Here is a 27,681-nt window from a genome sequence, read left to right as displayed (position 1 = left end):
AACCCTGAACGAGTATGATGACTTAATTAGCAGCTTCTCTTATCCAACCTACCCACCTAATTCCGGTGTTCCATAAAGACACTCAAAATTTATCATGAAGTTCCTAGCCATATGAATCATAAATATACCGTCTAGTAAGCAAGCAGATTTTTTATGTTTATACAAACAAAGTTTTCGAGAAGAATTAATAAGTCATACTAAATTTCAAAACCTTTTCCCCAAAAGCAGTACATAAGCCTCTTCTTTAGATTCCTCTTGATCCGGAGATTTGTTCTTCATTATTTCGTAAGTATATTGAAATGATTTCGTCGGCACGCTTTCGTTTATCTTACGCATTAAAATAAAAGAAAGAGATGTCTATATTTCATTCAATTTCCTTTCATCTCGTATTTTATTTTCTTTCGATAGAGGAAGATATTAAACTAAGAGGAAGTTTGCCGTCGACCATAAGCTTCAAAAGTCTGCCCTTAGCTTAAGGTTTTCATATTTTACAGTATTCCATGCATCGGAGAAACTTAGGCTCAATGCAAATACCCTGCTTGTCTCCATCCACCTCGATTCATTACAGCTTCCCTGTCTTTGTTTGGAAATCAGATTAGGGATTATTATTCCTGGGGAGATTTTTCCGAGATAAATACCATCACGTGATGTTTTGTGGATGCTGTATTGTCAAAAATGAGATACACTATCCAAAACGATGAATGGAACACCCTTTCATAAATTTCTTTTTAGAGACTGAAGTTTCTGATGATGCTCCACTGATAGTCTTTTGAATTTGAGATTCTTCTTTCCCAGAAATGAATATCAAATATGGTTTCAAGAGATGAGGAGTGCTAGTGGGAAACTCCATTTCGGTGCTCAGTTACTAGGTCTGGATTAAGGAAACATATTACCCTATAGAGCCATTTTTCTCTACAAACTTATCGCTCACGTTTATTATTCACAAAATTTTGTTCCTGGAATAACCTTTAATTCAAGGAACTGTATCATTAACGCAAAATTGAATTTCACACTATTCTGTTGTGCGCCCAAATCTCTCTCTCCGGATGCAGTAGTCTCTTCAGAAGTAATAGCACCTCTTAAGGTCATGGAACTTATCGAAACTCGATGCATCTTAAAATATCAAAGAAAATGAGGCGGTAAAAATCTGGGATTTACACGATGTTTATCCCATTGAATATTTTCATTTGTCAGGAAACAGCGGTAAAGGCTGAAGAAGAAAGTAAGATCTGGAAATATAATCACTTAGAATCAAGCAACTCATTCGATTCCAAAAAATGGTTCCGTTGAAGACGTTTGAGTAGAGTAAACAGCTCTTTTTAGCCTCATATTTTTCAAAGAGAATGCTCCCGCGGAGTCGGGTTTTATTGCATCTCTTCCCAGAGGAACCAATTTTCTTTCATATCTCAGTCAGAAAATCCGGAAAAAATGGATATTTTTCATATCCCTCATGGCTCCGCATGCATAAAGTGAAGTCGTTTTCCTTCTTATTACTATCCAAACTAAACCAGTCAGTTCACGACAAGGGATTAGGATTATAAACAATATTGTACACAGTGCAAAACCAAGTATATATTGGTGAACTAAATCGATGGCTAAGTTCTAACAACACGTATCTCAAATGCGGCCGGTCTGAGACAGGTATCTTAAAATGAATGTAATAACATTAAAAAATAAAATACAAGCAAAAAACAACTCTTTGTTTGCAAATAAATGCTTCTTTTTCAGTTTTATGAGCTTTTGGATTATAAATTCAGTGTACAAGTTAAAAAAATCGTTTTTTCGATCTCCTGAAAAGTTGCTATTTTTGAGATACGTATTGTTAGAACTTAGCCATGGAAATGCAGATGGGTAAATATTAAATAACAATTAACAACACGTGTTTCTATGACGATTACGTTCAACTTTTTCGGCTCACAAATCATTCTCCCCTACCTTAAAGCAATCCGTTAATACTGGGATTAGCGCCTAAATTGTCCTGGGTGAAGCACATTGTTGCCAAAAAAAAACTACAATAATTATGATGTCTCCATGTTCCTGGGTTTCACCGCGTGGATTTTCTTTGTGACGACAGTTTCGCCGGTATTCCAACCGGCGTCTTCAGGTCGATGTCGGGATTCAATTTCTGGTGACTTATATAGTTCATTTTTGGCGCCAGTTTTTCATGCTGGATGCTGATTGGTCCAGCTTCTTTTCTCTCGTATGACCCTCTTCCACGAGCTGTGGAGAGGGTAGCCGTCTTCTCTATTCATGTTTTCCGGTGTCTTGAATATTTCGATAGCCTCCTTTATTAGTCTGGGATAATATCTATTTTCTTCTGCAACAACTAATAAAGGAGGCTATCGAAATATTCAAGACACCGGAAAACATGAATAGAGAAGACGGCTACCCTCTCCACAGCTCGTGGAAGAGGGTCATACGAGAGAAAAGAAGGTGGACCAATCAGCATCCAGCATGAAAAATTGGCGCCAAAAATGAACTATATAAGTCACCAGAAATTGAATCCCAACATCGACCTGAAGACGCCGGTTGGAATACCGGCGAAACTGTCGTCACAAAGAAAATCCACGCGGTGAAACCCAGGAACGTGGAGACATCATCTAGACAACGCCGCGGAAAACTGCGCATCAACTACAATAATTATGACTGTAATGGAAGGCAAGGACTTAACCTCGCCACCACCGATGCCGACTAGCAAAACTGTTTGTGTTGCTATTTATTTTCATGAGTCATTCACAGCTGTAAGTTAAGTTAAATAAATAATTTAAAGCATTAAAAACCTGGTATTCATTCTGAAATATCCTGCATAAGGATATCATTTCATCCGAAAAGGATAGAGACCCTATCACTCCGCCACATCGAACTGACCACGTCTCCCCATGGAGCTCCCTTTCCATTCCAACAGTCTCTTTTCCTCCCATCGCTTTTTTCTGCACTTTTTTTCGCCGGGTATAGATGGCAGAGTGTGTGGGTGATATCAGGGCCAACTCTCTTCCTCCCCCCCATACCGCCATGATCTCGCGTCCGGGCGTTCAGCAGGGAAATAATCCGGGAAGGGGTAGCAAAAAAAATCGAGGGTGGAGAGGAGAGGTTTCCACTTCTGTTTTATCAAATTCGGATCCTTCCACCACCCGCCGCCGTCGGTGACCTTTTTTTTCGGCGCGGATAATACAATTCCCTCCTCAATTGGCTGAAACCGCTCCCAGAGATCATCGAGTTTCGCACTCGATGAGGGGAATTGGCCAAGGTAAATAATGCAAGGGGAAAAGGGCGCCGCTCGACGGTCATCGCTAAAAACAATGAACAGAGCCCTCGAAATCTTTTCCGCGAGAGAGAAAAAGTTGTAAAGGGACGGAATATCGCTTAAAAAAACACCCCGACAATTTTCAAAACATTGGAACCTGCTCAATGCTACAGATTATTTATCTTGACACATACGGCTACGGAATATAGAGGCGAAAGTTTATTATAATCAAAATTTCAAGCCACGGTTTCGAGAACAAGCTAATATATTTTTATATTTATATCACTTATATTTTTAAGATAAATAACATTTTTAATAAGGCTTTGGCCCATAGTTACGAGGGATTATGGGCATTATGCGAGGGATTTCCATAAATTAGGAGTTCTGAACTGTTGTCAATATATATAAAAGAGGGTCGAAAATCGTGGTAGCTAGACCATTTATTACTCGAGCACGGCTGTACCAATTGTAATGAGTTTTCTATATAAGACCACGATGCCTAAAATTTCTTAATTTAAGCAGTAAACATTAGAAAACTCATTTTAAAAAATCCGCGTATACGTGCCCTGGTCTGCCCTATGCAGATTGAATTAAGAAAATGTCTTTCTAACAAGCCATTCTAATAATTACTTTTGTAGTCTTATTGTTTTTTCTTCTTATTTCATTACTAGCTGACCCGGCGAACTTCGTACCGACTATTAATCACTGAACAGTTTAGTTACACCATTGATTAATCAAGAGCGGCTATACTGATTTTAATAATATTTAGCTTACGGCAATAAAATAATTAAAAAATAAAAAACATTAATAAGCATAACAATGAATTGTTAGAAATGTATTTCCTTTATTCAAACTACACAGGGGAAGTAGACCAAGGAGTATTTCAATGAATTTTCTAATTTTTTTGTTTTAACTTAGGAAATTTAAGACACTGTGGTCTTATAAAGCAGTTATTAATGTCAAACCCGTTCTTGGAGCAAATTCACACCACGCTGGACCGATACTTGGCTGACGCTCAAAATTCAAAGATGTGGAAGTTCTCATCTTTGAATTTTCCTTTGAATATAGTCACGTGAATCACATTCATTATCAGTTTTTTAAATCACCAAACGCGTTCAGTTGGATAGTTTTGGTTGGTTTAGGTTTCGAAACATCATGAACACAGAACCTACCTTTAGCCGTAAATCGTGCCGTGGTTAGCCAGGTACGTCCAAGGACTTAAAATATTCAGATAGATAGTTGGTGACTTCGTTTTCGTTTGTTACACAGTTAAATGATTTGAATTCATGCAGAGTACCAACTATTTGACCCTGATTTACCTAGTTTGAGTCATCCACATCTTCGTTCTAGGCCGTCAAAATTTCTCGCTCCATTAACCATTTGTGATTTTTGTGGTGATCAATCAAATTCGAGAACACTTTGTAGATGAGCTCACCATCCGATGAAGTAATTTGCAAACATTCCGAGGAAGTGAAATCAAACTGCTCGATTCGTCGACAGGAACACGGACATTGCCGATTGCCAACAATTGATTGGAGATTTGTTTGCAAACACGGTACTGGAGAGTCAACTCGAGCTGGGCTTACAATTAGCTCTAGTCAAGGGCCGTATTCTTAGGCCCGTATTCTTAGCCAACCCTTTAGGGCCAACCGACCCTGGATACGTCATCAGCCCCTACATAAACTGATCCCGCCCTACATGCGCCACATCAAGCCCTACATATGGCCGTTTTTTTAACTAAACGAGCCCTACTTGATGTAGGGTACCCGACCAGCCCAACACCCAACAAAAAAATGGGAGCCAAATATCGTCTGCTGATCACTTCGATTAAAGAATCTACGTTACAATGTATATTGGAGACGAGCTCACATAAACTATTTTAAAATGTACAGTAACACAGCGGAAAGGTAATAATCCTAACATTTTTAGCCACAAAGTTAAATAAATTAAAAAATTGACTGAACTAATAAGAACAATATAGGTAAATAAACAATCGGTTTCGTCCGCCAGGCAATATCGGTACATTAATTATCGCTACAAATACTCTCATATCGAGCCTAAAGTAACACCTTATTGGCTTTAAATTACTTCAAAAGCGGTCTGTACAAGATAGTAATAAGTACGGAGCAAATATGATCAATTCAAACTTTCTATTATTAAAAAATAATTCAGTAGCATGCCTTTATTTAACATAAAATATTTTAATCATTGTCTTTGTTTTATAAACACTATTGATCCGAAAAGGCTGTATTGATCCCATTTAAGGTTGCTCTAATTAAATCCCTAACACGTTATAAATGCCAGTTATTCTTAAAAGTAATATAGATTAATCAAATAACATAAAGAAATCGAATTTCCTTGTTCCATGCATCGTTAAGAACTTCGACCAAGTTACGATTCAAGCCACTCTACTCTTTGGGTTATTCTTTAATTCCCAACCAGCTGAAAATTTACAGGAACGCCAGTAGTACCACTCTTTTGGAATCCTGAAAAGTCCCCAACGATCCCGTGAGTGCAAAAAAATTTTATTTAACATCATAAGCCATAAAAATGCCTTTTTTGGCATTTTTTGGCCAAACAGTTTTTTAACGATAAAAATTGCTCGTACCAAAAATGTGAATCAGGAAATTATCCACAAAATTGTTACTGTATTACTTCTTTCTCTAAGATATACCATTTCTGAGAAAAATCCATACGAACGTTAGCTGGATCTCTATTCTCCGTTGTGTGCATGACTTTACTGTTGCGCTCTCCGAACGTCTCAAATTAGACAGCTCCAGGTAAGAGTGGTATTAGGAACGTTCCCGTGAATTTTCAGCTTGTTGGCAATTTACGTAAGGAGAACCCTATTTTTTGGGCTAATTTGACAGAGTTAGTGAGAAATAGTTTTAACGATATACTACGTAAAGGACGTAGTATACGTCAGCTTTAATTTTTTAACGTGCACTAGTCATACATTATCTTCTGGCACTTAGTAGTACCTACAGAAGATGGCGCATGCATGCGTCGACCCTAGTTGTAAATGGAAGAATTAAAATGGGCATATATAATAAATAAAATAAACTATAAAATCCATTTTACTACTATTGCTGCTCAAGAAAATAACTACCACATATGGCTTGAATCGTTAGTTGATGGGAATTCTTAATGATTAATTTATCGCGTAGGAAAAATTATTTTCTGCATATTATGTGGAAAAATCTGTATAATCTTCAGAAATAACTGGCATTTTTAACGTGATACATTTCCACGTACATGATATAACGTGATACTTTTTGTGTCCATACACTCAATTAAAGTGGACGCACGTTACACCCTTTACGTATTTTTTTTACATCATTACGTTCATGAGCAATAGTCTCTCGGTGGCTAAAATGACTCTATCGTTCAGTAAATGGTAAATATCTTCCTATCGCAATTCACTCAAGTGAGATGCGGTCAGGGGAACTGTGTGCCTTGAGCTCTCCCAATCCACTTAAGTCCTCGCTACTCGACCATTCACTATGCCGTGCACCAGACTGCACACTCCTTACTGAGCCATTCACTTCCGCTTCACAGCTGCATCTCCGGGCGTGAAAGGAAACTGTCCTCTCCCCCCATTAAGGCGTGTTCTAGCGACACCGAAGCCAGCTAGTTTAGAATTGCTCCGTGCACAATTCACAAGTGTGTTCGCGGTTGGGATAAAAAATGCGGAGATGTGGAGCGAGAGGAAAAAAAAAAATTACTGGGGACGCGTAGACATGTACTCCGACTGTTACCGACTCTTTTTCCCTCTAAATTGCTCATATTGGACTAATTTCCATCCCCGTAACTCCCATTTATCTCGACGTGAATGCTACGAGAATTAAATTGCGGGCGATTCACTACTGTCACTCAACGTTACCTCGAATCCGGTTATGTCGCTCGCCTCGCTTCAACCACGGTGATGCTTTTCTTCTCTTCAGTATATTGTAATCTCCAGGTAATTTGTGGACCAACAAAAATTTGGCTCGTTCATCATTTTTTTTCCATTTTTATTAAAGAGAGAAAAATGACGATGCCCGTATTTCTCCGTATTACGATCCGCCTACTTTTCAATGAAAATCTCGCGGCCAAATCCGCATAGACCATTTCGCAAATAACTTGATGACGTCACGAACTAATGCCGAGGGTTACTTCATTTCTTCGCTACTGCTTGACCTTGATAGCATCGCTTTAACCACGGTGATTTTTTTCCTCCTCTTCGGTTTTATATTGTAGGTAATCTCCGGGCAACTTTGTGGTCAAATAAAAATTTGGCTCGTTCAACATTTATATTTTATGTTCGATTGTTAAAGAGAGGATAATAATGACGCCTGCATGTCTTCGTTTTTCAATTTCTTGCCTACTTTTCAAAAAAATCTCACGACGAATGATCGAGGGTTTATACCCTTCCGAAGATAACTTGGTGACGTCACGAACTCATGAAAAGGGTGTCTTCACTCCTCGACTAGGCATAGGGATAGCGTGGTTCTTGTTTATGCCCACTCTTGTGAGCAATACCTTCTGCAAATGATGAGTTCTATATAGGCAAGTAAATTAACCAGAAGTCTTGAAAACTGAAATTAATTTAAAAATATGTGGCAACTTTCCTCCTTTTTACCCAATTCTGTTAACACGTTGCGTACGGATGGCGAGAATTCTCGTCATTTTTTTCCCGAACGTTCCGGACGGATGACGAAGATTCTCGTCATTTAGGCGCGTCAACATAAACAATTTTAAAGCGTACAAAACGTATTCGTTAGTACGTTTTCAGTTGTTGTTCGTTATTCATAATGAATTGATGCATCATTACGTTTGATTAGGTAGTTATATTCTAAATATTAACTTTTTAGCCATGTTTAAACCAAAGGTATTACGCCCTAATAGTTACATATTTTCAATCTCAACACCTCCACCCAGAATCGGCGTTCCAAGGAATTTTTAATAAACTGCATGACATTTAATGTTGGATCTGAGTGAAAGAGAGTCCCGTATGTTACTGATTTTTCTGGATTAATACCTAATACATTCTGGAGGAATCCGGAGGCTTCAGGAGAAATCTGCAATACTTCAAGACATTATGTGGGAGACAATTTAAAGAATTTTTGGTCCATAAATATGGGGTCACAACTCCTTTCTAACTGTGTAATGGCTGCGCAAAATTATTTTTTGAATGCAATTTGCAGTTACTATGAAAGCCGTTTTTCTTGAGTAATCAACCTTTTTCACGTTGAAAATTAACACTCTGAATTTTTAATCCTTCGTCAGTCGTGTCACATTTTGGAACGTTATTTGTAGCATGGCGTCTCACAGACACCATTTTGGAATGATTAAACAAAATGCATTGAAGAGAAAAAATAACTTTTTTAACAACAATAAATCATTAATTGAATACTTAGTTTCATGAATGGAAAACAAAATGAATAATAATGATGGAGAGTTTTGTATTAATAAAATATAGACTACTACTGTTTGTACGTTTCTTATGGTTTTATGTTATTAGTACGTTTCTTATATACTTTCGTCAAAATTATATCAAATTGATTACAATAAAAAGTTCGCAGCAATAAGACGCATATCCAAAATTTAATGCATTAGGCAATTGTTAGTTTAAATTATAAACGTATTTAAAAACTATGCGATGAATATTGCGAAGCTATTACTATGTAACGTATTGTGTCTCAAGTTGTCGTATGGCACGTACTCCAAAAACGACAAAATATTAAAATGTATTCCATAAATGTGACAAAACATATAATCACATTGATGATTATTCCAGAATCATAAAATAATAAGAAACAAGGAATACGAGTTTCCTAGCTATAAAAATACGATAAGAAAATGGCCTGGAGTCTGATAGACGCCACGCGACCAGCTGAGTGTTAAGGGCATTAAATTATAAATATACCCAAGAAAAAAGGTAAAGATGTGCGATTATAATTTTCGGAAACAATTAATCTCCAAGCTTAAATAAATGAGAGTTTTGAGCGAATATCAAAAATACGAAAGCGCAATCTCGTCCATTTTTATCCATCTTTAATTGTTTAATCTCCTTAAAAACCCAGAGTATTAAAAAAACAACAAAAAAGGCTGGATACCCAAGAAAAACTGTTTTCATGGTAACTGCAAGGTGTATAAAAAAATGCTTGCGTCAGCATAGCTCTAAGGCCGACGCTTCAGGAAGAGCATCAGCAATTAACTACTTAGCAGTCACCTGGAAAATAAAATCGATCCATTTAAATAGGCACGTGTTGTCATTAGTTTTCCATTAACACATACTGCGAATTACAGTCTCAACTCTCTAGCTAAAAATTTGATAAATATAAAGGCGTTCTATAGAAGCTTATTCGTAAGAAACTCCCAGGTGAACGTGTGTTACGGAAAAGAAAATGGTTGAAACTGCAGCGGTGGAATTAAGAGTTTTAACATTGCGTCTTGAAATAGAAGCGCAAAGGAAGAAAAAAGTAATATCTTTGAATGGGATTCTTAATTAAAATATTATTTGTGGAAGAAGAGATTTAGGTACAGTTGCCAGCGATAAATAAGGCTGAGGACAAAAACTATTGCCTCTACAGATGGTGAAATGAATTTTACTGTCACAACCCTACATTTATTATTTAATATTTTTTTAAATGGAAGGCTAAACATTTTCATTGAGATGTTCCGTACTATTTTGTAATAATGCAAGAAAAAGAAAGATAAGCAGCAGTAAGTACGGTTAAAAATCACTTATAATTCCCTTTCGGGAAATTTAGATGCAAAACGCACGAGTACGATCACTATTACCTTATTGAATCACTTAGCAGTTTTTTTACGAGTAAGAAATATCTTGGGCAAAGCTTTTACGACAAATTTGGAACAACAAATAAAAAGATAATGATGAAATATTGTTGACGGATTATTCATAGATAAGATGAAATAACAGAAGAATAACATTGAAGGAGCTTTTTCTATACATCACTCTAGCGGATAAATAGGAATGTCATCGAAAAGTAGACAAATTTACGAAAATTTCCATAGTTTGCTTAAGGCATTTCCCTAACTTGACGTCTCCCGTTACATTCAAGTAGCTTGTCAACCTTGGGCGGTCTTAAAATAAATTTCTATGGCACAAATAGATTAAGCAAGTTTTGCTGAAGCAGGAGTTTACGATTTTAATTGGCCAAACAGAAAAGAGTATTAAATACCCCCTCAAGATATGTCCATCAGGAGCACAATTCCATTGAATAAGTAAGGCTTTCACCTTCGTTCGACCGAGCGGCAGAATTCGCTTAAGAGCTAATTCATTTCAAAGCCCCTTTTCAATTCCGCTCCGCTAAATCAATTTCCTTTCTCCCTAAAATGAAAACTTTTTTTTGTTTCGCGAGAAGTAGTCTTGCCAGTCACTCCCTCCCAACCCCCAACGCCGCCCTCCAGATTCTCTTCCCTCCGATCCAACCTCCTCTTCAAATACTCGTTACAAGGCCTACCTATCTCATTTGACGATCTTCCCATCTGCCGTCTGCTCCATTCTCTCAGAATCCCCTTTTTATTCATCCGCAAAACACATCCATTTTATTTTCGAGAAGATGGTCGGACATTATGATGTGGGTGGCTTAATGTGTATATATATTGATAAATCCAACCTCCACAAAAAAATGAATAAAAGTGAAGCCAACTTTTTCCACCGCTGAGTTATCCTCTGCTCAAGAGCATCAATAATTATGCCCCTCATTGAGAAAAATGTGATGTAATTCTGTCAACCAGCTCTCTTCACGTGATTCGTTTATTGACACGAAATACGCGATAAAATTGGATTGGGTCGGTAATCCTTCTAAATATATCAATATGAAAGTAAACGACAGAATTTTTCATCTGCTCAAGCTAATTCATTAAGTATCTAGAGTTCATTTGTCTATGCTGATAGCGAAATGCAAACCTTTTCTGCTATTAACTACCCGTGTTACACTGTTATCATATTGATCCCATAGGCATTTTGCTATTACTCAGGCGTTTGGCTAACACAAATTTAACGCTCTGCATAAGTTAAAATGCAAAAATTACTTAAACAACAATAACCAACAAGCTAAGTGGAAGTGTATCAGATACCTCCAAGAGCTGGCCTCAATGTCCACTAGGAAGCTAGGAGCTACTCAATGTCCAACAGCAATATGCTGGTTAACAATGATAAACAATGGGCTGGTTCACAATGAATCTTTTTGTTTTGGCTTTTCTGATCATTTTTACGGCCTGAAATGGAAACATTATTGCCAAATCGTAAAGAATTTTTTCGTGAAAGCTTATTTAATTCCTCCTTTATCGTATGTTAACCATCTTCTATACTACAGAAGCAAAAACTTACAAAAGATTCTCAGTAAAATTAAGGTAATAGTACTTTTTTTTCAAAACATTGACACTTAAATATATTTTCCGCTGTCAACAATTTAATGATTGTGATTTTTTAACAAAAATATTAATACTAAACACTTGCACTAAGCTTTAAGCATAGTGGCTAATAAAAAATTTAACTAAAAATTTATAAGAGCAATTATAAGAACAGTCGGTCTCGGTGGCGGCGAGGTAAAGTCTTGGCCTGTCACATGCGAATTCCCGTCCCGCTTGGATATTCTGCTCCCAACTAGAGTATAGATATGCTTGTTGGATTAATTGTCAAGTAAAAAACAGTTGTTAAAACCGCTTCTATTTTTCGAGGAACAGGAATGAATACAAAAATAAATAAACTTTATGGCATTGACTCTGCTGCCCGAAGTATTTGATCTTTAGTTTATTTTTTTTTTTATTTTTTTTTTATTCTCAAACCACCGGATACAGCTCGTATTGGCCATTTTATACCGGGGTGTTCAACAAATGTAACAATTAAACGTACACAAACGACCATGCCCTGGATCGGGGAAACCTACCCAGGCGGGACTTGAACCCGCGACCTCTTGTTTGGCAGGCGAGAACTTTACCCCGCCGCCACCGAGGCCGACAAAGGCGGGTTTACATATGTTATCGCAGGAATAGAAGGATCAACAGCTTTGCTATTTCCACATGGTAATTTATTGAGACCGTCCATGGATTCGTTACAGAGTAACATCATCAAGGTGGTACCACCTTGGGCGGTCTCAATAAATTACCATGTGAAAATAGCAAAGCTGCAGATCCTTCTATTCCTGCGATTATGGATTTCCACCAAGTCACGTCCGCTACTATTAATTATACACATTTTATACTTGGCTTTTTCTCAGTCCAAAGTTCACTGTCCCAATAAGTATGCTCCGAACTCCAAATCCTTCCACCCATTCCTCCACTTCTCAGTCTCCTCATCCTCATTCTGACCTCCACTCTCATCCGCCTTCTTCGCGCTTAAGATGATTACGGAGCATCCTCCCTCCGATCCTATGGGATGACGTCCGACCTTGTTTACTCGCTCGCGGATAAATTTGTTTGGACTCTTCCGCGGCGGTTATCGCATTACAACGAATTTACGACGAAGGAGACTGAGACTTCGATGAGGACGGGAAAAGGGTTGGTTCAAAAAAAAAGGAGCCAGGGGGGAATCAGCTTATGGAGGAGAGATGATGGGTTGAAATTTTCGAAGAGTAGAAGACGTCTCGTCTACTATATCCTTTTCTCTCCCTTCTCTGTTTTTCTCTGACCTGGATAACACTTCCTTAGCCAGACACAAAGGACCTCCCTCTCATTATTTCTCACGCACACTCCTTCCTTTTCTATGTTATGTTATTTGGAGGAGGCGACCGACAGCTGAAGTCATTTGCGTTATGAGGGAAGAGCAGGGAAGGAAGAGGATAGAGTCGATAGTATGAGGAATTTTTCCTTATACTATCGACTATAGCAACTGCGTCTTAATCTTACCGTTCTGAAAAACTAACCGCGTCTTTAATGGGATTAGTCACTCATACCTGAAATGGCAGTAGGTACATCAGACGTAGATAGGCTAGTTTTGCCTTTTCATGAATATGCACGCATATTGTGTTAATATGTGTAATATATTATAAACGTGTGGTGTGCAAGTGAAAGTCCACTTGCATGCTGCATATTGATGATTAATCAATCCCTGCCAAACGTCCTAGAGGCGGCTCGCTGAGTATTATATACATGTAGATGTAGAAGGGTGGAGGGAAACTTGGCGTCGGCGTTACCCTGATCTTAATGAAAGGCGCCAAGGGCTTAACATCCCATCCGACGGACAGAGTGCTGAACATCTCCATAAAGCACTCAAGCTGGGATCGGGCAGTCTCTGAAAAATCTCTACTACGCCCGGCATTCGAACCCCAACCTACAGTGTGGGAAGCCAACACTCTCCTTTTCCATTCGAAAATATCTCATTCCCCACTCCACGCGTATTTTCATTGTGATCTTGTTGTCCTCTCTTGCACCCTTTCATACATACTCTCGATCAAGCTCTCCTATGACTTGCACAACTAATTTCCCGATATCCTCCACGAAATCTCCCCTACCAATCCACATGGTTCCCTGCTGCCTCTTTTACGATCCTCCTAAAATCTTCCAATCAACTCTCCCTAAAAACTTTGCTACAACTTCCCCTAAAATGGGCGCATTTAGCCGTACTGATCAACCATCACCGATCACTCCCCAAGTGAACGATGTGACGTCGTGGAACTTCAGTAAAGTACGAGTACGATTCCACAATCCCTCACGGTCCCCACTCCTACAATATCCCCTCCAATTTTTCCTACAGCCCCCCTACATTCTTTCCCACAGCATCGCCTACAACATCACATCCTTTACAACATTCACAACAAAAAATCTACAACCTTTCCGACTGAGTTCCCTGCAAAAAATACTACAATCTCACCTTCATCCTCAATTAAAAATTTTCCACTACCTCCATTAGAATTTATCCTACAGTATCTCCAAGAAGCTACTCTAGAACTTGACTTTAACCCCTATAATCCTACAATCCCCGCCACCCCTTATCAAATAGTATTTTCTATAATATTTCTTTGAACTCCCCTACAAACTCTCCTACAACACTCTACAAACGTCCCTACAGCTTCTCCGCTTTATCCACCGCAAACTAACCCTAGAGTTCTCTTATAACTCATGGGTATGGATACAATTTTAAAATCTCCTACTAAACCCTTCCCTTGAATATACCTACAATATTTCCTAAAACCATCTTACAACTTCGACCACAAGATCCTTCATAACCTATCCGTTATTTTCCTCTGCAACATACCCTAAAATTTCTTCTACTTTATCCTCCAAAATCTAACCCACCTTTTTTATTAATACCTCCCTCAATTTCACAATCCGCTGCTGTGCTACATGATCTACCACCTCGAGCATGCAATCTCCATTGTAATGCTACTCAAAACCTCACAAACACCCCTCTAGTAAACTCTCCTACAATTTTCACAACTTATTTCTCGACATTCTCCACGAAATATCCCCGAAAAATCCACCGAACATGATTCTCTGGAGTCTCTTTTAAAATCCCTAAATATATTACGCACAACTTCCCCTAAAAACTTCGTTAAAACTTCCCCGTTATTGACTTTTTTAATTACTACGCTAAAGTATCATTTTCTATAGCTAACTAATAGTTTTATTCGCATGGTAGCATGTTTGTATCCTTAGCACTTCTCTCTTAGTTTCTGGTCTGACCGCATATCGCTGTCCTGTGTACTTGGCCTGTGCCCGGCAAGCGAGCGCGTGTCTGATCAAGGCTAGGATGAGTGCTGCATGCATGTTGTGGAATCACCCCGTGCCACGCACTCTGGTGGTGGCTTGCAGGGTACCTCGAAGATATAGGTGTTGAGGAACTCTTTACATTTATAGGCGAGATACGAGGCCATTTTCCCCTTTGCGGACATCTTTCTTTCAATATTCAACAAAATATTTACACTTCAGTTTAAACTATCGTGAGCGTTTCTTTCCTTCAATAAATGGTTCTCCTCAAACGACAACCTGAACTGGAACCTAAATGACGTCACCAAATCTTGTAAAGTGGGCGGCATCTGTCGTGGAAATTCTCAAACGAGCAAGGGAGTATCTGAGTGAGGAAAAGTTTTCGCCATAACTTACGCACAACCTCGTGGCGGGTTGCATGGTACCTCGTTAGTAAAAATATTATCTCTTCAACTACAACTCACACAACCTACCTTGATACTTCACTAAAATCCCTACATATTTACAATCCTTAACCATTGCATCCTTTACAATATTCCCTGCAATTTTTCCTTCAACTTTCCTTACAAATTCTCGTACAGTCTTTTACACAATTTCCCCCAAACATGGCCCTTCAGCCCGTCCCTCCTCCCGGACGCCTCCCTCCACTCAGGGCCACGCACATCTCCCTCCGTCCCCTTCTTCTTCATCATCTCCTTCTATTATATTATCCTCTCCATCTCACTACACCACTTACCCCCGTCCTTTCTTGGAGAGCCTCCCTCAATGCTCTCTTCTCCTTATCCCCACCTCCAAGGCCTCGCCACTCCCTGACCCCTTCCTCCTTCCAACGTCATTATCACGCATTGTCAACATCCACACTCTCGCTCGCCTTACCCCTCTTCCGTGCCTCATAGGTTGACGAGAAAATCTCGTAAATCCGAATTTCTATGGGTGACAGGAGAATCTCGTGGATATATGGATCCGAAATTAGTCATTTATCGTTCCAGAATGCCGCGAATTCAGTTCACTAACCCTGAATACTATACAATAATGACGAAAATGCTAATATTCAAACCTGATCAGCTAATGACTAATATACTAAAAACCAAATTCAAATCCAATCAGCTGATATTTCTTTGGTAATAAATCAAATAACGACGTATATATTGAAATTTTAAAAAATTAAAAATTATATGTGTATATCCGATTCCAAATGAAATATACTGGTGCTATGATTTTATAAATCTCTCATTTTCTCCATGAATGCAGGCTGTTATAACAGAGTGACGATAAATGAGTAAGTTATTCAGATAAACACTTTCATAATGTTGGAGAGTGGATAAACCTTTTGTTTCTCGCGGAGTTTTTTTATGCTCTTCACTTTCAACTCAATAATTTCATCGAATTAGATTAAGCAGGCCAATTTATAGTGTTTTCCCACATAAAATTCTCTTCAGTTCAACATTTTGGTTTCAATTACTTCGCAACAAGCCAATCAGATGATAATAAACACTGTTACATTGTTGGAAATAGGATAAACCATTTATTTCTCATTGAGTTATCTTTTGTTCTCAACATTCTACTCACTAATTTCATCGAAATAGGGCGAGACGTCCTTCGCAACAAATCCCTATGGCTATAACTTTTGTCCTATCTCGCAAAGGAGGCACACATTTTCATTAGAGGCTATGACACCTCATTATGGGTGCGATTACTTTGTTTGCAGCTTGAGGGCTTATGAGCGTATTCAACCGAATCACGAGATGATTCGCTTCTGGTAATTTTGGCGAGCTTGGAATCTGCGCCGTGAAAATGTAATCGGTTGATTACAACTTGGTCTTTAAGCTTTAAAGCGAACTTGAGTGAGATGGAATTGAACGCTCCGGAGAGCACAGGAAATTACGGTAAAAACGGAAATAGGAGTTAGCGAATGGCACAATCGTACGTGTCATCGCTTTCAGCGCAGCGACAATGGCATTTCGTATTCATGAGCAATGAATGGAGCCCATTAGTGCAAAATTCGTTTGGATTGAGTCAAAGTGGCCATAAATACATGCGCTCACTAATCATACGTTGAACCAGATGAATCACGCTCTGCTCTCAGCAAATTCTAAAGCTATAGCGGGGCATTGGAAAGAATTTCAGGCGCGATTGCCAAAAAAAGAAAACGAATTCAATGAAAATGTATTGAAACTCCCGTACTGAAAAACTAATTGCGTCTTCAACAGGGTAAGTCACTCATACCCGAACTCGCAGTAAGTAAATTAGAAAAAATTGGTAGATGGAAGATAAAGATGAGTCATTCGAAGAAAAATCTTCCTCGTTCAGCCATTCTTTCATTACCTTAAAATATATAATAATAAAATAAAAAAATATTAAATAAAATCTCTTATACAAAAAACAGTATTTAATTCACTAAAAAGTAATGAATATGGTTTGTGATTTGTTAGAAACTAGCACGCCCCCCGGCGTTTCTCCGGAAGAGCACGCAGAAAAGTGGGAAATTTGGAACGTGAAATTCATGGTCGCATAACTGGATAAATATACTTTCTCTTTGAGTGTAACAGGGGGTGTGACTACAAGGCAGAATGTCCAACCGTAGAAGTTGTATGACGTATGACAAACGGTAATAAGAAAATAACGCGTCAGGTACAACCAAAAGTAACACTACGGGCTTTGGGAGCATGGGATGTATCTAACGTACTAACATTGGTAGCAATCCGTGCAGCCGTATGGAAATGCATAGCGGACAGACAAACAGACATTCTATTTTATTCATACTAATAGATGAGTGTAGAAGAGCTCTATTGTGGAAATTCGTACGGATTGAGTCTAAGTGGCAATAAATACATGTGCTCACTAATTATACGTTGGACCAGCTGAATCACGCTTCGTACATAAGTATACTCTGCTCTCAACAAATTTTAAAGCTATAGTGACGCATCAGAAAGAATTTCAGGGGTGATTGCCAAAATAAAGGAATATAATGAAATGAATACTCCCGTTCTGAAAATCTAATCGCGTCTTCTAAGGGGTAATACACTCGCATACCCGAAATTATGGTAGGTATATTGGATAAATTCGGTAGATGGAAGCGAAATATGAGTCAAAGGACGAAAAATCTTTCTCATTCGTCCATTCTTCCACTATCTGAAAATATATAACTATAAAATGAAAACTATTAAATAAAAACTCTCATACAAAAAACAAGATTTAATTCACTAAATAGTTATAAATATTGTTTATGATTTATTTTAAATGATTTTAGAAGAGCTCTAAGGTGAAAATTCGTTCGGATATAGTAAAAGTGACGAAAAATACATGAACTCACTAATCATACGTTGGACCAGCTGCGAATGTAGATGAGTTCGCATATTCTGAAGATATTATCAACCCTGAGCGAGTATGATTATTAATTAGTAGCTCCTCTTATTCAACCTACCCACCCTACTTCGGTGTTCCATTAAGATACTCAAAATTTATCATTTTTCATATCAAGTTCATATCTATATCATATCAATTGTTAAAAAAAGAATATTATTGTTTCTTTAAGAAATTTTAACAATTTACCTCTTCTCTCGGCGCTTAAATAAAGGAAGCAGTGTAGGGTACAAAAGTATCGGATAAGGAAGCATGAGCGATGCAGCAGTCCGCTCGGGTTACTCCGAGTACGCCGCCGGGTCTGAAGACGGTAAGCCACTGCGGCTGACGAAAGGCGCCCACATCGACGACTATTTTGGTTTACTGCTACGTATGCAGAAAGCTGAAATTCCCAGGCCAAGGAATTAGAACGACGTATCGACTTTAAAAACGATATCGTTGCATGAATTTTATGCTAGCGCTTCTTGTCGGCAAATTTTGGAACCTACTGGCCTCGACAGCTCTGTAACCGAAACAACTCGACTCGACATACATAATGCAACTCGAAACACTCGAGTCGAGTACCAACTACCAACTATTCGACTCAACTCGAATTTTCGAGTACTCGCACATCCCTATGCATGTATGTTAAAGAAATTTTATCCAAAAAATATATAAATTACGTTACCTCTTGAGAAAATTTAGAACTGTTTTTTCACTGAACTGTAATTTTTGAACTGTAATTTTTTATTAATTAAATAGAACACACCGGAAGAAAATTTCTGATTATTGAATATTTTAATGCATTAGAAACAAGTCAGTGAGAAAAGTTTCACGCCGATCCGAAAGGAAAAGGGATTACAATCAATTGCAAGATTCTACCGATTAAAAAGACAAACAAACGAAGCAAGCTAAGAAAAGGCGAGCAAAAAAACGCGAAATTTTCAGCTTTTTTGTGCTGTTGACGTCATTTAACTGATTTAAAACCCTTTCTGAGAGATGCGCCCCTTGAGAAAGAAACCGCTCAAAATTTTGTCAACAACATCGAATTACGTGAGGCCGATGCGAATCGGGGAAGAGCGGTGACCCGCGATTTCGGAGTCGGTTTCGTCATCAACTTATTTGCGTTGCAGCAAATCCGTCGAGTTTTAAATATATGTCAAACGAAGAAGAATCTTCCTCATTCAGCCGATATTTCGTGATTTCAAATTGAAAAAAAACGCCAAATTTTCGCCTTCTTGAGTTGTTGAGCGGTGACCCGCGCATCCGGAATCGGTTACGTCATCAACTTATTTGCTAAGCTACAAAGCCGTCGATTTTTCGCCGCAAATAGACCGAGATGCAACGGAAAAATAAGGGTACCTTGTTTTCTGAACTCTATCACAATCGCCTGGTTAAAAAAATAGTGAACGAACATATTTTACCCTGAGCCATGAGTCATTAATTTTCTGATGTTTTGGAGAACAAATTCAATAGCGATTTTTCGACAGATTTGTCCTACTCCTCTGCCTGTGACAATTTCTAAAGCAAATAATTTTAATGAGGATATTCATGAGTTGTTCAAAGTCTCATGGACAACATTACGATCGTTTCGTGGTCAAACTGAACCTATATTCTTAATATTACCTCCTGTTGAGTTGATGAACATGTTTCCAAACATTTTGGGCAGCAAATATTGTTCTTATTTATATTTTACATCACTTTACTTAAATCATTAAGATAGAATATGAAAAAGGTAGAATAGAAATGCATCGCGGAATTCTAAACGTTGATTAATTAGCTTTGAACAGTTTCAGATATTAAATCTAAACTCGTCTGAGTTCAGGAGATTTAAACGGCAATAGTCGAGCATTGTCTAATTTGTGCTTTATGTATTTAGCTTGAACAAGTTTAGAGACTCGTCAAACTTCAGGAGATTTTAACGGCAATAGTCCAGTATTTAATAAGGATTGTCAGGGGTTTGTCAACATCCACTGGATCAAATTACGATCTTTTCGTGATTAAATTTACTTTACAATGTTACGACGATTGAACTGTCTGTTTTGTACTTTATTTGATTAGTTTTGAACAAGTTCGGGTAATCAATCTAGACTCGTCAGCCTTAAGGAGATTTAAACGGCGATAATATAGCACCGTCCAGTTATTTTGCTACACCTTCCTTTCATCTCCGGTCGGAATTATTTTATGCATACATACCAGCCTCCCTTTTCCCTCACACTTCACTGGTAAACACGGAGCCAGGGACACACCGCGCCCTTCACTCCCCACGTGCCCCTCCTCACACGTTCCAATTCCCGAATTCTCACACGTCCCTGCAAAGCCTTCCCCATTCCCTTTCCAACCCTCCCCCCCTGTACGCCCCAAGCGTTTGAGCACATCTTTCCCCCGGCCCACCTTTAGGCACCGTGCGATGTTCGATTTTCATACACCGACGACGAGGCGATGGATGGGAAGATAAAAAAAAACGAGGGAGGCCCAAATACATTCTGACGGATAAGGTGCGACAGAGGCAAAGAAAAAGGCTCTATCCCCTTACTTCACTCTAGAAGAACCAGTCAAAGGCTTCTTCTTTTTCTGCGGTTCTATCCTTCCCAAGGTGTGCGCTCCTTTACCCATTCCCCTCTGTCTCCTAATACTACTCTCCCTACTCAAGTCTTTTCCTTGATCTTTCATACGAGGTTGACATTGTTTAAACTCGAGATTTGTGTATATTTCAAGAAGATAACACTTTCAACGTGGGCTATCTTGCTAGAATGTCATAAGAATAAAAGCATGATCATGAGCAAATACACACACTTGGATCACTTTTGACGACACACATTGGTCTCCATGTACTACTCTCCACTCAAGCTTTGCCATTGAACTTTCGTACAATATTGACACTGTTTAAACTAGCTCACATCAAGACATCGAGATACGTGTATATTTCAAGGGGATATCACTTCCCACCTAGGCTTTCTAGCTATAAGTTCATAAGGATGAAAACATGATCATGAGAAAATGCACACAACTTAGATCACTCTTAACGACAAACACTTGTTTTCACCTCAATGCAATGAGGCGTGGCCTGTGTCCACAGCCATGGGCACGTAGCATGTGCCTAATAGGGTAAGACCATTGACAGAAAGAGTGTTCACTCAAAGAAATTGGAAAAAATAAAGCCCATCTCTAGGATAAGTCGTGCATTGGCTAGCTTTCTTTCATCTAAACATGCATTTATAAATTTAACTTTTCTATACGCATGCAGGACAAATGTTTTTTTGGTATCCTCCACGTGCCAATCTCTGTCCAAATTCTTTCTGCAGGTTAATCGAAAATCGGATAATTGAAACGTTTTCGAGGCTTGATAATCTAATTTATTGATAGACCCAACCCAAAATCATAAGCCAGGGAATAGGTACCGCGTTGAAGTACTTAAAAATTCAATCAGCTCCAAGCACTCAAATCCATCTATGATTTTTTCTTGCGGCTAATTCACATCTTCTCTATGAGCTTTGTTACTGTCGGAAGGCTTTTTGCATAGCTTTTCCTCTTCTGCCGCCGCGTGCGGAGGATATACGTAGAGAATCATCATTAAAGCAAGAACTAGCCGGAGATGTGAAGCATATGGGATCATAGTGCGAAAGATGTTGATAACCTTATGCCAGATATTTTGTACAAGGGAATCGATAGAGATTGCCTAGATATCATTATTTAAGGTCTTCCGATTAAGGTAGTTTTACATGGAGAATGGAGCGAATCGCTAAGACTGCCCCTTCATTCCGATATTAACCTTCCCTCTAAGTAAGTACCCATTAAGTCCTTAATTTCCTTTCATTCTACCTCTGGATCCTCTTTCATTCCTCCCCCAACTTTCCTTACATATAATTATTCCGTTTTGAGATATGAAGCCATGAAAAGCGAAAAACAGGCCGTGAACGTTGAAGCTCTTCAAGAATTTAAAGAAGGCTGAGACATAATTTATTCCCGAAATAATTAATAGGGTTTATGCGGATGGGTATTGGCCAGAGAATTTGATGAAAACAAGTTTAATTTCGCCGTAGAAAAAGTATAAAACTGTAGCATATGGAGGCTAAGGGGTTATTAACCTAATATTGCATGCGGCGTAAGTGGTAATGAGAATCACAAACGAATAAAGGCGAAGGCGAGCGTATACATGGACGATGATCAATTAAGTTTCACGAATGGAAATTTATAAATAATAATAAAATAAAAATACTCTTGATGCGGTAGCAATGTGAACGGGACGATGGTTGATTGATTATTTAATTTTCATGCAATTTTGATGCATTTCATTGCATTTTTTATAAACATATTAACATTATTTTATTTTTATTTTTTTTTACCTTGGCTGAAACTTGTTTTAAAATTGACCTAAACTCCAAGAAATGTTATATCGTATATTAAACAAGGTCAAGAAAAGAGAAGAAAAAAATAATAATTTTTTATAAAGAGAACAACATCTTAGAATTACAAATAGTAAACCAAAAATACAAAAAACACCGTAGATTAGGCAGTGTGCATTGCCGCGAGGTGATTTTCGTATTTTTGGTTTATTTTAAGTTATGGGAGCAATATAAACATATCCTTGCATAAAAAGTTTTGACATGTTTTTTTCATTTAGCATACATAACTTTGATGTTCATGTACTTTCCTATACAGCTCGGAAATTGAAATATACCTTTTGACCATTTTAAAAGTCAAGGAATGGTTCAAATTTAATTATAAAAAGCTATTTGTAATGCGAAGATGTTATTCTCTCCATAAAAAAATACAGTGAAATTCACCAATTATATATTTTGCCCATGACGAGATGAAGAAGACGACTGTTTCGCTGTACTCATAGTTTTCACGTGTTCTTCTTCACTCTTTCGACCGTACGAGCTAAGCATTTACGTTTACATTTATGCTTAATAACTCATCTATGTATTCAAATAAACAATGAGTACAACGATATGTAACACGATCCTATGGAGCATCGGCAGAATTTCAGACAAATACTATAAGTTCAGCGCTCTACCGTCTAGTAGTTCACCACTTTTAAGCTGCAGAGATGAGTAATTGCTCATTTTATTATTGTCCGAGATGGTTGAATGGGCGCGATATTTATGCCGTTCATACATAAATTAAATTCACCTATTTACTTCCTGGAGCCTCAATTTTTAATGTAAAGAATATAGCAATTCTCGGGAAAGGCCTTCGTAAAGCTGCTTAGGAATTAATTTTTCACCCACGGTTTTACGCCATCAAACTTTATTGGAATTTTTAAATTTGAGGTTCGATTCGGTATCGAAGCTTTATTATAGCTTCCAATATCAGATTGTTATCATCGGTTATGATTAAAAATTGGAAAATTGGGTCGATTTAGATATAATCCCACGCATGCCCTAAATATGCTATGAGGCGGAGGAGATATTGACGTCAAACTCCATCGAGTTGATTTTTTTTATTGGAATCCCGAAGATAGATTGAAATACGTGTGGGCGTAAAACAGCAAAAAAAATCCACGTTATATCCGCGAAACCGAACGATAGCAAAAACAGACTTTAAATTAGAAGATATAGCAAACTTCATGGAAGTAAAGAAAGACTGAGTCGCGTGCTATGCAGGCTATATGATCGATACGGAAGGAAAGCGGAAAATTTGAATAACCTGATTGTTATGCGTCAAAATAAAATCTCAAGAATTATGACGCCATTTGTGGCATCAATACAGAATAATAGTAGGGTTAGTATGGGTTATTCAACGGTACCACTTTTTCGAAATAAAGCAAGTGGGATCATATTATTTTAGCCGAATATCTATGATGGAGCCTCAGGAGAGGATGACTTTTTTCCGACAGACACGGAGAAAATGATCCCAGAACCTCAATGTGTTTCTAGGTCCGACAAAAATGATCAATTAAGATAGGGATATTTTGTTCCGAACAGACAGGTAAAGGAATTCGTGTTTATTCCGAATATTAAAGAACTTTAATAAAAGCTTGGTAGGACTCAATAAAGTCAATAATTGGCCAGTCAAATCAGTGGAAATATATATTTAAATGAAAAATAAAACAACTTCCAACATTCTAAAATATGGAATATATTAATGGCCTCGAGTTGAATGACACTTGGTGCATCAACAGCAGTCTGGGAGCAGTAAATATTGTAGCGTGGGTAATACAATGTTGTTCTATCATTAAATTGAAACTGTTGTGAAATAACTCCGACGCGCACTTTTTTCTTGTATTCAACGGTGTTTGGCGAAATGTTGTGGAACATTAATTAATGATAATTGAAAATTAAAACTTTGTTTACGTCCACAGTATTTATTATTGTATGGTAATGATGGCGAAGGTGATTCGCTGAAACGCGTAGTACAATAATAAATACTGTAGACATAAACAAAGTTTTAATTTTTAATGATCACTTTTTTCTTGTAAACTAGCATCCTTTAATCCCCCGCAAAACGCCTACCGAGACGTCTTGAAAGGTAGTACGTAGATGTATCGGGTACCTACGTATATGGATGTACATATACGCTCATCATTTCAGACGTCACGCTAACTGGCCTTGGCACATTTTTTTCACTCTTTGTGCGGGGAAAAATCGACTGCTATGTATCCATTCCCGATCGAGCGGAGCTTATCGTATAGATTCCTCACCGCACAAAAAAAAATTCTTTACTTGTGACGCATCGAATTTGTTCAGCCCACTTCCTCCATGGTCTTCCGTCATTCTCTTCGTGTGGATAGCGCACATGTTGCCAACCTATGTATTCAATATATATATCGCTCCCATAACCAACCCCTGTGCTCCACACACCGCATATGCTGCGGCCAGAACATCATCCCACGGCCTCCATATCTTCCCCATGGAGCGCTAACTTCCCTTTCCCCCACGGTGCCTATCAAACCGTCTTGGCTGTAGCGCCCTCATCCCACCACAGTGGTCGTTTACGAGAGAGTTCCCCTTCTTCTATCTTTCGGAGATGTCCCCCCCTCAATCCCAATTATCCAGTAAAGCCCCCCCCTCCTCACTTTCCTCCTCGGCCCCTTATCTGTAGCCTCTGCAGTTTTTCCATCCAAGCTTCCTCCTCCCCTTCAATTGAACGACCACTCTGCGCCGACCAACCAAAAGCACCCATGTTGGGAGGTTAGTTCCCCACTCCTCCATCTTTCCGTTAGCCTCTTTACTACCCTCCCTCTCTCTTCCCAATTGACTCCCATCCCCCCCCCCCCCAATTCCTCCGCTCGGTCGCTTACGCGGTCACGAGTCAGTCAACCCCACAGAAACCTCCCCTCTTCCTCAACTCCGGAGAAAAAGGTTTTTCCCTCCTAGTTTTACTCCCTTGCCTTTTTCTCGGTTCTCTTCATCCTATTTCTCTCTTCTCCCCGTTCAATCTCTTCTTTCCCCTCCCCATGACTCTCTATACCCACTCTCTCCTGTATGGTTTGGATGGCTCGACTAATCGATTACATCATTGACGGTTTGGAAATCACTTCAGGTAGGCAAAGTGATAATATAAGATAACCGGTAAAATGCCGTCAAATTAATCAAACTTTCGTGGTCCATGTTTGTTAATATTAATGAATTTTGGGGGTAGCCCAGGCCAAGACATTGAAATGGCAAACGTTTCCTTTCGTATTCCTGTGACCTCAACAGGAAAAATAATGGTGTCACCTTTATTGAGCACCAATTTATGTGTGATAGGTGCTGGTATTGACGGTTTGGAACTCACTTTAGGTAGGCAAAGTGATATGGGGGATGAAAAGCCAAGGGGTACAAGTGATTTTCTTCCTAAGGAGAGTTAGGCATAAAAATCGATAAAATAAAAATCCAAAAACTTGCAGGCCAAGAGATATGTGTGTCTCAGCTCTGTGCTGGCATCGAGTGAAAAATCAAATCCACTGCTAATTATCTTGTTGATCTCGTGTGCTTTCTTTACCTTATTTCTGTTCCTAACTCTATTTAGAAAAAATAATCACTTGTACCCCTTAGCTTCTCACTCCTTCATAGAAGATAATTTTTAAAAATTAATCAGTAAAATACCGTCAAATTAATCAAACTTTCGCGGCATATTTGCCAATATTAATGAATTCTGGGGATAACCTACGTCAAAACTTTATACGGCCAACGTTTCCCCTCGTATGCCGGAGACCACATCAGGGAACATAATGGTGTCGCCTTTGTTGAGCACCAATATGTGGTAGGTGCTGGCAGAGAATTTTCTGGACATGTTTATTCCTAGAAATGACTGAGAACCACGTTTCGCTTATCTTCTGTCCATTGTCTTCATTGTCGCCGAGGAATTTTATTTCAAACAAACAAGAGAATGGCTGAAAGAATAAAATATTTTCGCCGTAGCTTATCATTCTTTTCTATGATGAAAAAATAAAAATAATAACTTTGTTATTCCACATATTTATTCGTCACAAAGTTATATAACTACTTTTCACAATAATTAGTTAATGCCATGCAGTCACGCCTGAAAAAAAGATATTTCCCCATTTAATGAAAAAGAGTGATGGTACTTTTTCCTAAAATTAATTGATTGATGTACGACGCGTTTCGACAGTTTGGTCATGTACAATGTGTACAATGTGAGCAATGTGAAATTTATGAAATAAGGTGCCAAGAATACTGCATAGAGGAGGCCCAATTCCATCCCATAGATTTATGATTTCCGTTGCCTCTTCGGTCGCATTTTAATCGGCTTTCAAAAATGTCCGCGGCACGATGATGAGTGCAATGCGATCCACTTTGTTCCAATATTTTGCAGTTTAATGTTTGCAATTACGAGGAATATCATTAAAGAGTTATGAATTTGATAGATCACTTAATCAGGAATATAAACTCCGGCTAACACGCCTAATTAAATCTTATTTCCCCATGAAACTTGGATCACTTTCTTTGTCAGTATCACGAGTGGTGACTTTTGTAAATCCAATTAAATGCGCGGTGGGTGACAAAATATTTAGAGGCAGACTTGAGGATCCTCTTTTGTAATATTCGTGTAAGGTGCTGTATTCATACAGGAGGCGATTTGTCATTGGTGGTTCACTTTGAGAATATAATTGCAAAGAGTGGGAAATGTCCCATGAATCATTGGTCGTTCATTAAGAAAATACCTCCTTCTAGCATAAATTCCAATTTTTCAATCGTATCCAGTCTTCGGCCTTTCCTATGTATGTGGATGATGAAGGAGATGTTTCGCTACGAGAGGGGTTGTTTCTCCTTTTTATAACGTTTGTATAAACTCGCTTTTTTGTTTGTCATCTTGATCGGGTCAAATCTCGTAACTCAATTTTAATCCACTTTCCAATCAGCCATCATGCTAAAATCTCCAGGAAAACTCAGAACCAGATTGTAATACAATACTCTAACACATTTATTATATTTTTAACTACAACTGTTTTGCCATTCAGAATTTAAGGTTTAATATGGAGATTAGTT

This window comes from Ischnura elegans, chromosome 7 (assembly GCF_921293095.1).
Source record: "Ischnura elegans chromosome 7, ioIscEleg1.1, whole genome shotgun sequence".
NCBI lineage: Eukaryota > Metazoa > Arthropoda > Insecta > Odonata > Coenagrionidae > Ischnura > Ischnura elegans.
The sequence above is the reverse complement of the archived record's forward strand: the minus strand, read 5'-3'. Positions refer to the sequence as shown.